Genomic DNA, 15,111 nt, shown 5'->3' on the forward strand with positions numbered 1-15,111 from the left:
CATTTTAACGACAAATACAATGCCTCTATTCCCCACTAATCTCATATTATTATTATTATTATTATTATTTTTTTTTTTTTTTTTTTTTTTTATATTACCGTGTTATTATGTTCAATCTCATTATTTACATCCTATTTTATCATCTGCAATGTTTTCAAATCAAAATATATTTTATACAAGTAGTATTAATAAAAAAAAGAAAATTTGTATAGGACCCGTGAAAAAGGTTTCAAAACTAGTTATTCTCTAAATCCTCAAAATTTCCCAAAATCCTTCACTTTTTCCTCTTTCTTCCTCCTTTCTCCTTCTGGAAAACGCCATCCTGTCGGATCATCAATCTCAGGTAACCCCCCTTCTTAATTTAACTTGACACTTATAATATGGGTAAAACTCGACAAGCTTCTTCTTCCTCCAACCCGATTAATCTTAAGCCCGATGAGTATTTTCCGTCTCAAAATCTTTTAGAACACCCCCACACTGTGATTCCACCCTTACTGTTGATGATATCCCGAGGATCAATGAATGATCGGGTCTTGGCGATGGGGTGGCGACGATCACATCGTCGCGCCTGGCCATAAAGCAGACAGTTATTGGAGAGGTTGGGTATGGATGTACCAGTACCCGTTTAAGTACGGTATTTGTTTCCCTTTCCCTGAATTGGTTCAAGAAAATTCCTTTATTTGAATCACTTTCCCATAGCTCAAGTATCCCCATATGTTGTTATTAAATTCAATCTAATGCCTAAAATTCATGTATGCAGACTTTAGAATCAATATATTTAAATGTGTGTGTATTAGGATTAGGGTTTATAATTGAATTATGGAGAGAAAGAGCATTATTGAGAGGCAAAACAACGACAAAATAAGTGTGGGAAAGGATGATTAGGCTACTTTAGAGGAATTGGTAATTCTAGTTCAAACTGATTTGGGATTATTGTTATCGATATCGATGTTTATTTCTATACGTTTGTTCATGTAATTTGATATGTTTGCTATCGGTTATATCTTAATCTGGGTTTCCTTTGATATAATTTGATGTATGTTAATTATGCTTGTAAATGGTATTCTTTGTAGATTTTTTTAATGAATTTTGCGATTTCTATGGGGTTGTTCTAGACTTCCATGGTTTTATCAATGTTTACTTTATTGAATGATATTTATGTGATTATTTTCACATTTCCTTAAAGTTATGCCTGATTGTTTTTATGTTGGGCATGAACGACTTAATGTTGGCTATGTATGTTGTTGTTTGTTCATGGAATGCGTATGTTGGGATGTACCTGTTGATGCATAATGTTTGTTGTTTTATTGTTAGTAATTGAGATGTACATGTTGTTTGTTTTATTGGTAGTTATACTTGTGGTTTCACTGGTGATGCTTATTTATTTATGCTGCTCCTTAGTTTCTGATGCCGTTTTCGTGCTTTTCTCGTATTTATAGTGTTGTTGGGATATTGAAGTTGTTAATTTTAGCTTTTGTTGACGGTGTGAAGGTTTTATAAATTGTCCTCAATGATAACACTCTGTAAACGGTTTGTGAGAGTAAAGTTGTATATATGTTACAAATGATGATGGTTGTGAGAATTGGTCTTACACTTGAACGTGATAAGGAAATCATAAAGCGTGGGGCACAAAATTGACGCCATGGTATATGAATGAGGCACTTCTAATGCCACCGTATTTGAATGAGGCACGATTTTAATGCCATCCAATAAGATTTGCTCAACGTTAGAACTCATGTCCTGCTTAAACGGATGGGGTCTTTGACACATTTCTGTGTTCTTATACATTTGTTCCCTTGAAAGCAGCTTGCACAACGGATGGTGTCTAGATGACAACCCATCTGCCAAAGAAAGGCACTGGAATGACCATATATGCCGTAAGGTAACTATCTCCATCAGAACTTCCTTATTTGAAATTTTGAACTTTATTTTTTTTTTCCTACTCGTACCATCAAATTTTCCATTTTGATTTAACGAAATAATTGTTATTGTTTCCTTTTTGTATTGTTTAGAGAAAAGCCAAGTACACATGATAGATGATGTATAGAGGAGCCATGCTTGGTACACAATGACATCAACCTCAGGTGAAGACATTTGGTGGTTGCTAGACTTTAGTTACCATTGGCTTTTTAACAGACCATATTTCTCAACAGCTAATGATATACAATTACAAAGGAGGTGGATACTATCGATGCCATGTCTAGTTGTGTATCCAAAGTAGCATTAAAGACAATCTCAAACGATACCATGATGTTGAGATATTTCGTTTGGTTGATTTGAACTGTTTTTCGAAGTTTCACATTTCTTATGTGTTGTATTTGCTGATTTTGATGTATTCTTGCTTCATAGACGTTCTTCCCATAATGTTTTTTTTTCAAAGATAGACAAGGTAAATCTTGATAAAGTTTGGAGTTCTTATTTAGGCCTTTTAACTTTACTACTTGTATGGTATACGAACTTGTACTTGACTTCGAAATTTAAACCTTTTAGTCAAATATTCGCTTTAGTACACGACTTCTAAATTCAAAAGCCAACCACACCCTTCTGGTTGTGCTTGGGTAATAATCACTCACCTACTTTATGTAGTTATTAAGATGTTAGATGTATCCCTGACACTAATGTTCATTGCGTATATTTGTCATATCATTCAGGCGTGGGCTGGAATAACAGAGGTCCATTTCTTTCCACTCAACCCATTTGATAAGAGAACTGCTTTGACATGCTATGATACCAACGGAAATTGGCATCGAGCCAGCAAAGGTGCCCCTGATGAGCGGGTAACGTACCTGATTTATGCTGCAACGAGGATGTCAAGCGAAAGGCTCATGCAGTAATTGACAACTTTGCAAAACGCAGAGTTAGATCTCTAGGTATTGCAAGACAGGTTTTTCACACCCTCACCTTAAATAGGCTTTCAGTGTGAAATGTACTCCAAGCCATTTTAAATTGCAATTGCAAACACTCAACATTTTTTTTATCGTAGGAGGTTGTGTTTTGAACTACTTGTATGGTGTACAAACTTGTAATATGATATTTTTTGGTATAATAAAAGGTTGTGTTTGAATTTTTGGTAGTCGTGAGTTGATGAGTTCTTTGTATTGTTATGGACTGATTTTGAAGGTTTTTACTAGTGTGTGATTGTAAATTTTACAGAGTAGGTGCTGCCATATTTAGTGCAGGCCAGGATTTATTTGCGGGTATATTATTGAATCTGTATTGCCCAAATGAATTAATGGAAGTATTTACATCGTTTTAGAAAAGAAGTGACATTAATATAAATGCATGTTAAAATAATTTACATTGGTTACTAAGAAAAACCAATGTTAATAGCATTTAATAGACATCGGTTTTAGTTATAACCAATGTAAATAAAATGGTATTTCCATGATGTTTTGGTTCAAAATCAATGTCACTTAGATGCTATTAACATCAGTTTTATCTAGTAAATGATGTAAATATATGCCATTAACATCGGTTTTGCAACCAAAGTTAATGTTATAAATGCTATAAACAACGCCCCGAGAAACATCGTCCACAACAGATGTAAATCGACCTAAAAAATCGATGCCAATGGCAATTTTTCTACTAGTGCATGGAGAATACTTCTTTCTGCTCTTGCTATAAATCAGTCAATGGGTATCAACATTGGTCTTGAGGACCTGGCCCACAAGTTTGAGATCCGCTCTCATGGCAAAGTTCATTACTCCTATAGGGCTCCGCCCGGTTCTGAGGAGTTCTTCTATGTCAAGGTGGACTCGATCATCATTCCTGCCTAATATATCTTTGAAATCTGGATGTGGAAAAGAGTAAGTCACCCTCTTAATGTTCCTGGCCATCTAACTTTACTCACCTTCTTACCTTCCATTTGTGTGCAAGTCCCGGGAACCCAGAGGCATTTGAAGATGAGGCTGCTTCTCTTGACAAGTTACACAACATCCCTGCCAAGCAAAAAAAAATTCATGACCAAATCCCCGGTTTCTCCCCTGCCGCCTCTTCAAATCCCCAACAATCTTCACGCTTAATTTCTTATGGTAATCTCATAGTTTCTGCAACTTTCTTCTGTTGTTGACTAACTATTTGATAATTTGGACGCGTGATAATGCCCTTGTGTTTGCTGAAATATTTCACAAACTCTGAAACGTGCAACCTGGTTTTCAGAAAGTGCTAGAGCTAATTCCTTCGAGCCTATCCTCTAGAGTGCCAAGCAGGGGGCTGTTGGTAGTCCTCCTACCCCTACTGCTGCTAAAAGAAGGGCCCTTGAACCTGACTCCCAAACTGCTCCTACCGCTTCTAGTTCTCGGCCTACTTGTTCTGCTACCCAGTCTATTGCTGCCACTCCCTTGTCACGTCATCCACCTACTCCTCGACGCAGACCCATCGGTGGTGTTGGGAGCTTAACTTTCTACTTACCCTAAGGTTTTGATAACCCTGAGCGGGTTCCCTTATGGCCTGCCATTGACCAACTTTTGTCCCCTGAGTATGTTCAGTAGTATGGCGCGTTCACTCCTGAGCATATTGTCACGGTTCGCTCATTTCGAGCTCCCGTGATGCCTTAAGGATGCTTATGGTAGCTCACACAAAGCATACTCCCATATACGAAGCCTATACTAACTCCGGGCAGCTCAACAATTGTTTACTCCAGCTCACTACTAGCTCACTCAAGTTCACTCAGCTCGCTCTCAGTAGAGGCAGCTCATTTCAAGTTGAGGTTAGCTGGACAAGCAATTACGGAGTCCAGAAGTCCAACAATGCCGAGTAGATGCGAATACGCCAAGGGATGTGTCCTAGGGCCTTGAACCAAGTCCCTTGTCCACATACATCCCCCATACCTTATCCTTATCCTAATCCATCCTTATCCATTCCCTCTCTCACACCCAAATACACCCCCCCCTGTCATCCTTATCCATTATGTCTCTCACACACCAAATACACCCCCTTACTCATCCATTTTGGCGCCAACATGAAGAGGAACAAAGTCACACCCCTTCACCCTCTCCCTTGCCGCCAACCATGAAGAGGAGTGATGGTTCACTCCCTCCTTTTGCCGCCAACTCTCAAGAGGAGTGAAGGTCGCACCCCTTCACTCCATTCCTTTCACTTGGGCGCCTATTTGAAGAGGAACAAGGGGATCCTTATCCTTTTATTCACACCATTTACCAAGAGGAGCGAGCATCGCACCCCTTCACTCCAACCACCCCTTTTGGGCATCTATAAATAGGGCATTAGGCCTCGTTTTTCATTCATTCAATTTGCATTCAATCTACAACATTGTAATCATTTAGCAAACACATTGTAATCTTTATTTCCGCATTTCAAGCATTGTACAAACTCACATTATTATAAATAATATTCAATCTTTCCGCTGCAACTCTTGTACATTTGCTATTCTCTCTCAAAATATTCTCAAGTGATATCATTTCAAAGGCCTGACTCGCACCAAGTCGAGTGTCTTGGCACGAGTGGTGCACGTATTCCTCTTCCAGAAGAATAAGTACGTGACACGTGGTATCAGAGCCAATTTGTGACCAATTCACGCTTCATCTACATCCAATAAACGAGGTTTTCCAAACCAAAGGTTTGCATCAAAGTAACGTGGTTACAAGACAAAGGTTCACATCCAAATCACATTTCGTTTTATTTTCTTCAAGTTATTTTTGATATCACCATCGAAGAATGTCGGGGGCGGAAATAAACACAAACCCAACGGCCGAGAATGCCAAGACCACAAAGGCAGCAACCGAGGAACGCTTTGGCAAGATAGAAAGCGATATTGGTGCGTGACGAGAAGCCATGCAACAAGTCAATGAAAGGCTTGCATCTTTGGAAACCGACAAACCAAATCCCCAATTAACACAAGCAATTGGTATGATCAATGAACTCGCATAAGTTGTTGACGATTTAAGGGCCGAGGTTGTTTCTCTCCAAGACGGAGAAATTGGGGGAGCGGACAGGAAAAACACACCGCGGGTGAAAATTCCTGAGCCGCCCAAATATAGTGGCGATCGGGACTCCAAGACAATTGACAACTTTCTATGGAGTATGGAACGCTACTTCCAGAATGTCTCGTGGAGGACGACAAAATGAAAATAAGCACCGCAACTTTGTACCTAACCGAAGATACAATCCTATGGTGGAGAAGAAGAGAAACCGACATCCAAAGGGATGCGTGTACCATAGATACATGGGACGAGTTCAAGGCAGATTTCAAGAAACAATTCTATCCCGAGAACGCCGGAGAACTCGCCTCAATAAAGTTAAGAAATTTGAAGCAATCGGGATCTATTCGAGAGTATATCAAGCAATTCACTACTCTCTTACTTTAGATCGACGGTATGCTTGAATCACTTTCTCTTCTCTATTTCAAGGATGGTCTTCAACGATGGGTCGAAGAAGAAATTAAGCGTAGGAGCGTGAAGACTATTAGTGACGCTATTGCGGTTGCTGAATCACTATAAGAAAGTTCGAGTGAACCAAGCAAGGGTTTCTCGAAGAATTCCTAGGGAACGGTGGAGGAAGATATGCCTCGGACCGTTCAAAGCCAACGGGTGGCAGGACTTCATATGACTCCAAGGACGACAATAAGGACAAGTCCAAGGAGAAGTCCAACGAAAACAAGAAACAACCTGACTGTTTCTTTTGCGGAGGGCCGCATCTCATCCGTAATTGTCCAAACAAGCTGAGATTGAACGCTTTGGCCAAAGCGTACGCGGATCAGGATGAATCCGATGAAGAGGAGGCCACCATGAATACACTTCGTTTACTCAACGTCATGTCCAAAGAATCGAAGAAGAGATCCGGAGCACACTGGGATGCTGGTGATCGTAAAGAAACTTCGTCTAAGAAAGGTCGTATGCCTACCAGGGACAATGACTTAATGTTTGTTGAAGCAAGGGTAAGTGACACACCCATTATCTCTCTGCTTGACACGGGAGCATCTCATAACTTTAAGACCAAGGGGGTCGCCGCAAGATTGGGTATCAAGTACGGGAGGGAACCGGCAGCATGAAAGCCGTGAATTCCGCGTCTATACCCATCCGTGGAACTGCTCGTGATGTACCAATCCAAGTGGGGGATTGGGAGAGAACGGTGGACTTCACCATCGTAACAATAGATGAACACGCCTGTGTTTTGGGGCTGGAATTCATCCGGGCCGTAGCGCCAGTCACATTTGTAGGGAATAAGGCCGTCATAGTGAAAGGCCGAACATGGGTACCGCTAGTACCCAATCCGAGAAGAAGAAGCCGAGATCGTAGTTTGTCTACAATATACGCAACTGGCGATCCTAAAGGCATGGGGTCCGCGGGAAACCCCAAGAAAAAAGACAAAGATATATGTGAGAAATGTTGTTTCCTATGTAACGGACCTCACTATATGCGGAAGTGCCCCGTGAAGGAAACCCTTCTCAAAATGATAGAGAGGACAACCATCACCAAGGAATCCAAATTTGGAGACTCGGGTACAAAGGGAGTTGGAAAAGGCAAGGTCCGAATCAACGAGATTCAAGACAAGGAATGCCATATTCAACCGGCAAACATCCCAGATTCGACACAAGAACAAATCACCGATGAAACACCAATGCCAGAGAAGCCCATAGACGTAGGTGACGTATTACCCTTCAATTCTCTATGGACGACTCAAGGAAAAATTCAAAATATAGAGGCCAAAATATCAATAGGCCCGAGGTCGTTGCACAACGTCCTTACCATTAAAAGGGCCGCCCAAGATTGTCTTCGCTATTCCTATGTCAAGACTACCGTGAAACCAGAAGGCGATTCCGAGCATCTAGAATGCCGCATGGCGTACAATGTACCTATTCAACTCGGAGATTGGCAAGGAGTGGCTGATTTCATGATCGCTAATGTTGAAAGCAACGAAGTGTTACTTGGTGTCGACTTATTACGAACAATGGGATCTTGGAGGTAGACCCCCGATCTACTCATTCTCAATGCTGAACAACAAGCATTCGACATCAACGTGAAAGTAGAGGAGGTCCAACAAGGCTCTCTTGCCGACTTATCCCGACAAGAGACCCGACCAATGGAAGTTATTTTGGGCACACCTCAAGGGGAGATGACCGAGGAATTCCAAGACAAGATTACGAAAATTCCCGAAGAAAAGAAATCCAAAGGAACGAAAGATCTCCAAAAGGGAGGGAAGCCGAAGGAGACAAAGGAACCCGAAGGAACGAAAGATCTCCAAAAGAGAGGGAAGCCCAAGGAGACAAAGAAACCCAACAAAGAAAAAGGAAAACCCAAGATAAAGAAGCGACCGAAGAATGGCAACTGTTTCGGATGTGGAGGCAATCACTTTTTAAATGCCTGTCCGAATGCCAACAAGAACAACGAACGGATCACGATACCGAGCACAAGTCAAGTGAAAGTACAAGTGCGTATCAACGGTCCAAGTTCAAGCACCAACATAAGAATCGAGACGAAATAAGAAGAACTCCCTTGGAAACCCGACAAGAAGATCGTGAACAAAAACCAAGGGATAACCTCAAACAAACCTTAACATTAAAGTAATGGCATGACCACAAGAAGTCCAAAGGGATACTATTTACGGACATGGTCGTGCCATTATAAGGGTTGACGAGGACGTCAACCATTCCAAGTGGGGGAGAATGTCATGGTTCGCTCATTTCGAGCTCCGTGATGCATTAAGGATGCTTATGGTAGCTCACACAAAGCATACTCGCATATACGAAGCATATACTAACTCCGGGCAGCTCAACAATTGTTTACTCCAGCTCACTACTAGCTCACTCAAGTTCACTCAGCTCACTCTCAGTAGAGGCAGCTCATTTCAAGTTCAGGTTAGCTGGACAAGCAATTATGGAGTCCAGAAGTCCAACCATGACGAGTAGATGCGAATACGCCAAGGGATGTGTCCTAGGGCCTTGAACCAAGTCCCTTGTTCACATACATCCCCCCTACCTTATCCTTATCCTAATCCATCCTTATCCATTCCCTCTCTCACACCCAAATACACCCCCCCCCGTCATCCTTATCCATTATGTCTCTCACACACCAAATACACCCCCCTTACTTAACCATTTTGGCGCCAACATGAAGAGGAACGAAGTCACACCCCTTCACCCTCTCCCTTGCCGCCAACCATGAAGAGGAGTGATGGTTCACTCCCTCCTTTTGCCGCCAACTCTCAAGAGGAGTGAAGGTCGCACCCCTTTACTCCATTCCTTTCACTTGGGCGCCTATTTGAAGAGAAACAAGGGGATCCTTATCCCCTTATTCACACCATTTACAAGAGGAGCGAGCATCGCACCCCTTCAATCCAACCACCCCTTTTGGGCATCTATAAATAGGGCATTAGGCCTCGTTTTTCATTCATTCAATTTGCATTCAATCTACAACTTTGTAATCATTTAGCAAACACATTGTAATCTTTATTTCCTCATTTCAAGCATTGTACAAACTCATATTATTATCAATAAGATTCAATCTTTCTACTGCAACTCTTGTACATTTGCTATTCTCTCTCAAAATATTCTCAAGTGATATCATTTCAAAGGCCTGACTCGAACCAAGCCGAGTGTCTTGGCACGAGTGGCACACGTATTACTCTTCCAGAAGAATAATTATGAGACAATATGGCTGAAGTCGACGTGGCAAACGCCTTCATAGTAAGTTCTCTACCTAATAGTTTTGTTAACTATTTTCTTTCTTGTACTTTGTTTTCCTTTATATGATCCCTTATCTTTCTGCTCCCCAGAAGCTGCAATCTACTTTTTATGCCAGGAAGGTGATGAAGTGGATTACAACTAAGAACTTTGCTATCCACTCTACGAATAAGGAGCTCGCTGCCACTTGTGCTAATTTGGAGGGGCAGCGAGCTGAATTGAGGATGCTAGTGATTGGCCTGAAGGTGGACCTGGCTTATGATAAGTAATAGGGGTAGGTAGATGTTGACTAGCTGGCTCACACCCATGAGGTATGTCGGCAGTTGACTGGCCATTTCTCCCGGGCTGAACTGAAAATCAGGAAGCTGGTTGAACTAGCTATCTACATTGCCGCTCACGCCACCTAGCAGGGGAACTATATTAAACGTAAAACATCCTTATACGAGACTAACCTAACTACTAATAGCACCTGGTAACCCATTTTGTAATTAACTCTTTAATTGTTAACAATGAAAAAATTAACTCTTTAAATGTTATACGAAGACAATCAAGGTGAGTCACGAATAAAATCATGTCGCTAAATTTCTATTAAATAATGAAACTATGTACAATCACAAATGAGGTATATATTTTTAATTTGTTATCTTAATGATATCTTTTATTTTGTTCCAGATGAGTCCTCAAGATGTTAGATGTAATACCTCGCATTTATAAAGACCGTAATTGACCGAGTAGACCATCCACTCTGCCGAGTGGAGTCCACTCGACCGAGTGGAGGACCGAGTGGGATTTGGTGTGGGGATGGAAGATTCTGAAACTCGGTCACTCGACCGAGTGAGTTTTCACTCGATCGAGTGGAGCACTACTCGATCGAGTGGACCAGACACTCGACCGACTGCCCGGCCGAGTCCGGTTTTACGCGAGAAATTGGTTGGTGGAGTGTCGCTTCGAACCTTATCTTTTCAGATTTCCTCCACGTAAAATCACTCTCCAACCTAATCTCACCACTCTCTAAACTCCCTAAACTCTCTCTAAACACTAACCAACAACCACCTAAACTTATCCTCTAAAAACCTAGTCTCCACAAGTGAAGAATTCTTGCCATCCTTCCTCCTTAGTTCATCCACATCATTTGTAAGTTGATTTACAATTTATTTCATTAATCTTATCTTAGTAAACCTTAATTATCCTAGTGGTTTATCCTATATTTAATTAGGGTTATAAGTAATTAAGGGGATTAATTAGTATGTTTATTATAGTGTATTTTGGTAATGAATGTAGTAATTAATTTGTGTAGAAGCTTCATTGAAGAGCATTTCTAGGCCCTAACTTCAGGCTTTGTGAAGATAAGATTGAGGTAGGGTTTTCTCTACTTAGCTTTAATAATATGACTGTTTAATTATGTATTTATTGTCATTAATTACACTTGTCTCATGGTAGTTGCATTATTACATGCTGTTGGTAATTAAGGTTTATGACATAATATGGTTTCATGTTAATTATGCATATGGTGAAAGATTAAGTATGGTTAATCGTCTTATAAATGGTTAGAATGCATTATAATATGTTAGGAAGCAATTTCATGAAAAGAGGTAAATTCTTGTTGGAAATTGATTGTGTTGGTTGAGTTTTGGAGGGACTCGTGTGGTTGAGGCAAGATGTCTGGCAGGAGACTCGAGTCGGTCTCGGTCCCGGTACCACGGATGTGTTCCGAGTACCTAGTGTTGCTATGTGGCATCATGGGCGTGTCCTGGCCACCGGTTATGTGGAGGTGAGAAACTTGGAGAATGGTTGTAATGCATCTTATACACTTGTTGGATTTATGGTTGGTTGCCTTAACATTTATCACATGAGCATTTAGTCTTTCTCATTAGCATTTATTAAGCATTTGTATTATTAAGTTAACACTTGGGTTTTTAAATAGCTGTGGTGAACCATATGGGGAGCAGTGATTTGACAGGTTAGCTTGCTTAAATACGGAGGCTTGGGAGCGGTCTTCACTAGTTGTCATCACTTATGCTTGTCTAGTTTTTGTCTCTTTAAACTTCACTTTCATCTTCGATTTGGTTGTACTTAATGGGATGGTATTTCCGTCCCTTAACATGTAACTAAATATTTAACTAAAGCTTATCAATATTATGTTAATCGTCTTACATTCTTCTTTACTCCTTTTGTTCGCACTACAAGCTTGGGAAACCAAGTCTTGTGACGCCTCCATGTGTTGGGATTGCCTTGAGGAAGAGTCCCGACTTACGAGGGTGTTACAAAGTGGTATCAGAGCGACGGTTTTGAGCCTAAACTAATGAACTTAGGTGTGTCAATCTAAAATGAACCCGGTTTGAGTCATAGAGAACTTGTGACAAACTTGGGAGACGTCCCAAGGTTGGACTCTTGTCCTCTTAGCTTGAGTCGGTCACTACGCGTGGAGTAATGGGACGTTGTTGGTGCATGTTTATTGTTACATATTCTTGTTTGATGTTTGTGAACTAACTTCATGTAATACTACGATCTTCTATGTCTATGGGTACTCTATCGAGTGGGGATTACTTTGTCGTGTAAGTATCATTTTACGCAAAACAGTAGCTGATCTGATGGGTACTCGATCGAGTACGTGTGACACTCGATCGAGTAAGGGTCACTCGATCGAGTAAGTGCGTATTACGGGTTGTTTAGCCGGGTTTTGTTAATAATGCGAGATTAATATAAAAGGTTTCCGTCACTTTGCTTAATCACTTTTTAATCTTCTAAAACCTTTCAAAGAAAAGAAAAGAGTTACGTGCTTCGCATTCATCGCATTATTAGAAAATCCCAAGGCTTGGTTTATAGGATCATCTCGTTCTTTACGCCGTTGTGATCGCTATGTCGAAGGTAAGCTTCTTGTATAATTTTTATAATGTTTTGATAAGTTTGTTTAAACCCTAATTGGGTATATTTGGGGGTTTTGGGTGTATTATGATGATTAGGTGGTAATTATGTGATTACGTGTTATAGGAGGAGGATTTGTAGAAGAAAGGTTTTGATTAGCTGCTGTGACAGTCTCGTGTGATTGCTATACCAGGCAGGGTTTTCCTACTCGGTATTGTTTACATGGCATTGTTGGTAATCGATTGTTGTTGTTGTTGTTGTTGTTGTTGTTGTTGTATATCATATTGGTATTGGATTTGGAATTGGTGATTGTTGATAGTAGATTGTGATTGTCATATAACTGTCTGTGGTTTGCGAGGTGCGTCCTCGGCTGAGTGGAGTCACTTGAGGGAGTGGCTTCATGCCTTTGATTTGCCTTCTGTGGAACCCGCCACAGAAGGGATGTGCACATTTAGGGACTTGGGTTTATCGCTCAGATGAGATGAGCGGGGCTTAGGTGGGAACGGCTGCGGTCCACCAGTAACGGTGTGAATACTTGTTGCGATGAGTATTCTGGAAGGACTACACACTTTAGTGTGTAGTCAGGTGTGTGGCAATGTGGTGGAGTTTGGTTGGTTGGATTAGATTGTAGTCTTTTTTTCATTGCAGCTGTGTTGTTTTGTGTAATCAGTACTGACCCCGTTTAATTGTTTTAAAAACTATAGTAATCCATTCGGGGATGGTGAGCAGTTATTGAGTAGGTATGAGATGGCTTACCTGAGGGATAGCTGGGATGGAGTCATCACATGAGTCACTAGAGTCTTCCGCTGTGTCATGAACTAGTTTATTTCATTTGGATTTGCAGTTTGAGAAATAGTTGTATTTATACTTTATCAGTTTTGGGATTTGAACTTGTATCGCTTTAAACTTATTTATTAAAGTTGTGTTTCTTTATGGTCTATTTGATATTCATTGCCTCGGGTAACCGAGATGGTAGCATTCTCATGCCTTAAGTGGTCTTGGTAAGGCACTTGGAGTATGGGGGTGTTACAAAGTGGTATCAGAGCGACGATTTTGGAACCGATAACTAATGAACCTAATGAACTTAGGGAGTCAAAATAAAATGAACCTGGGTAGGAATTGTTAGGAGCTAATGCAAAGACTTGGGAGACATCCTAAAGTCGCGATCTCGCCCTACAACTTTGAACCAGTCACTATGGGGTGTGTCGTGGGATCGTTATATGTTTATCTCGTATGTTACATGGTTATGTACAAATGTGTTGTGTGAATCGGTGGATGAATGCATGTGGAGGATATGAGGTGTTGTGGTGAAAAGTGATGATAAAATGAGTATGTATGTTGATTGAATAACGTAATTGCATGATAGATGATTTATAACGTGGCTTGTTAGAAACATGTGAAGAAAGTTATCGTTTGTTGTGTATATAGATATCGTATATATGGTTGTCGTTTTGCATATAAGTAGAGATGGTTGAAAGTGTTGAGTTGAGCATGCGGGTAGTATATGAGTCAGCATGACTCGATCGAGTGGGGGGCACTCGATCGAGTAGGTGAGTGACTCGATCGCGTGGGTGTGACTCGATCGAGTGGGGTGTTTTTCGTTTCTGGGCAATAGACTGTTTTTGGGCACTCGATCGAGTAGGTTGGGGCACTCGATCGAGTAGGGTCAGCTCGATTGAGTAAGATTGTTGCTCGATCGAGTACATTTTTGGATGCTTTTTGGTCAGATTCTGGAGTCGAGGCACTCGACTGAGTAGGTGGGCAGCTCGATCGAGTGGCCTCAACTCGATCGAGTAGGTGGTGAGGCTCGATCGAGTAGGTTCAGTACAGATCGTATGCGTGTTTGAGATATGGGATGTGTGTTTATGTTTACCTTTCTCTTATATAGTTTCAAGATGCCACCAAAGAGGAACGGGTTGTATGCTAGAGCTGAAAACATAAGTATCGATGAGATAGTTAAGATGTTGGAGCACCAAGATGCTCTCACTGAGGCTCTAAAGATGTTCGGGAAAGACAAAGAGGCGGGTGTGGATTTCGCCAAGATGGGTATAAACATAGCGAGGTTTAACCCAAATGAGTACATGGGCACGGGTGCGCCAATTCTGCTTGATAATTGGCATAGATAGATGGAAAACATTCTGAATGTGGTTCATTGCCCAGAGGACTTTAGAGTGGAACATGTTGCGTTCTACTTGAGAGAGGCGGCCGGAGAGTGGTGGGACAAGGTTAGGGAGAGTGCTCTAGACTTATATGTGAAACAGGGGCTATCTGCTATACCTTGGAGTGAGTTTAAAAGGGCTATGCGTCGAGAGTTTGTGCCGGAACATGTGCGTAGTAAGTTGAGAGAGAAGTTTGATGACTTCAACATGACTTCTGATATGACAGTGGCTGAGTATTATCACAAGTTCAACGAGAAGTCTAGGTATGCAGAGGATATGAGGCTGAACCAGGAGAACTTTGCTTTGAGGTTTGAGAAAGGTTTGACACCTAAGATTATGGAGAAGCTGCCGGTAGGAGTCCTTACTGATGTTAAGGAGGTATATGAGCGTGCTGGGAGAGCTGAGAGGTTGGTAGAGATGGCTAAGGAAAATAGGGAGAGAGGTTCTGAG

At 41.2% G+C, this 15,111-nt stretch overlaps 1 protein-coding gene and 1 long non-coding RNA gene across 2 annotated transcripts in view; one reads left to right on the forward strand and one right to left on the reverse strand.

The window, feature by feature from the left end:
• Positions 1–15,111, reverse strand: part of LOC141642598 (caffeoylshikimate esterase-like) — a 63,023-nt gene that overhangs the window by 8,567 nt on the left and 39,345 nt on the right. The window lies entirely within an intron of this gene.
• On the forward strand, positions 256–2,387 carry LOC141629227 (uncharacterized). The gene is made up of 3 exons (XR_012537251.1): positions 256–343; positions 1,807–1,882; positions 2,013–2,387. It is a non-coding gene; the product is annotated as an uncharacterized LOC141629227 (long non-coding RNA).

The sequence above is a fragment of the Silene latifolia genome, chromosome 2 (assembly GCF_048544455.1).
Source record: "Silene latifolia isolate original U9 population chromosome 2, ASM4854445v1, whole genome shotgun sequence".
In the NCBI taxonomy this organism is placed as follows: domain Eukaryota; kingdom Viridiplantae; phylum Streptophyta; class Magnoliopsida; order Caryophyllales; family Caryophyllaceae; genus Silene; species Silene latifolia.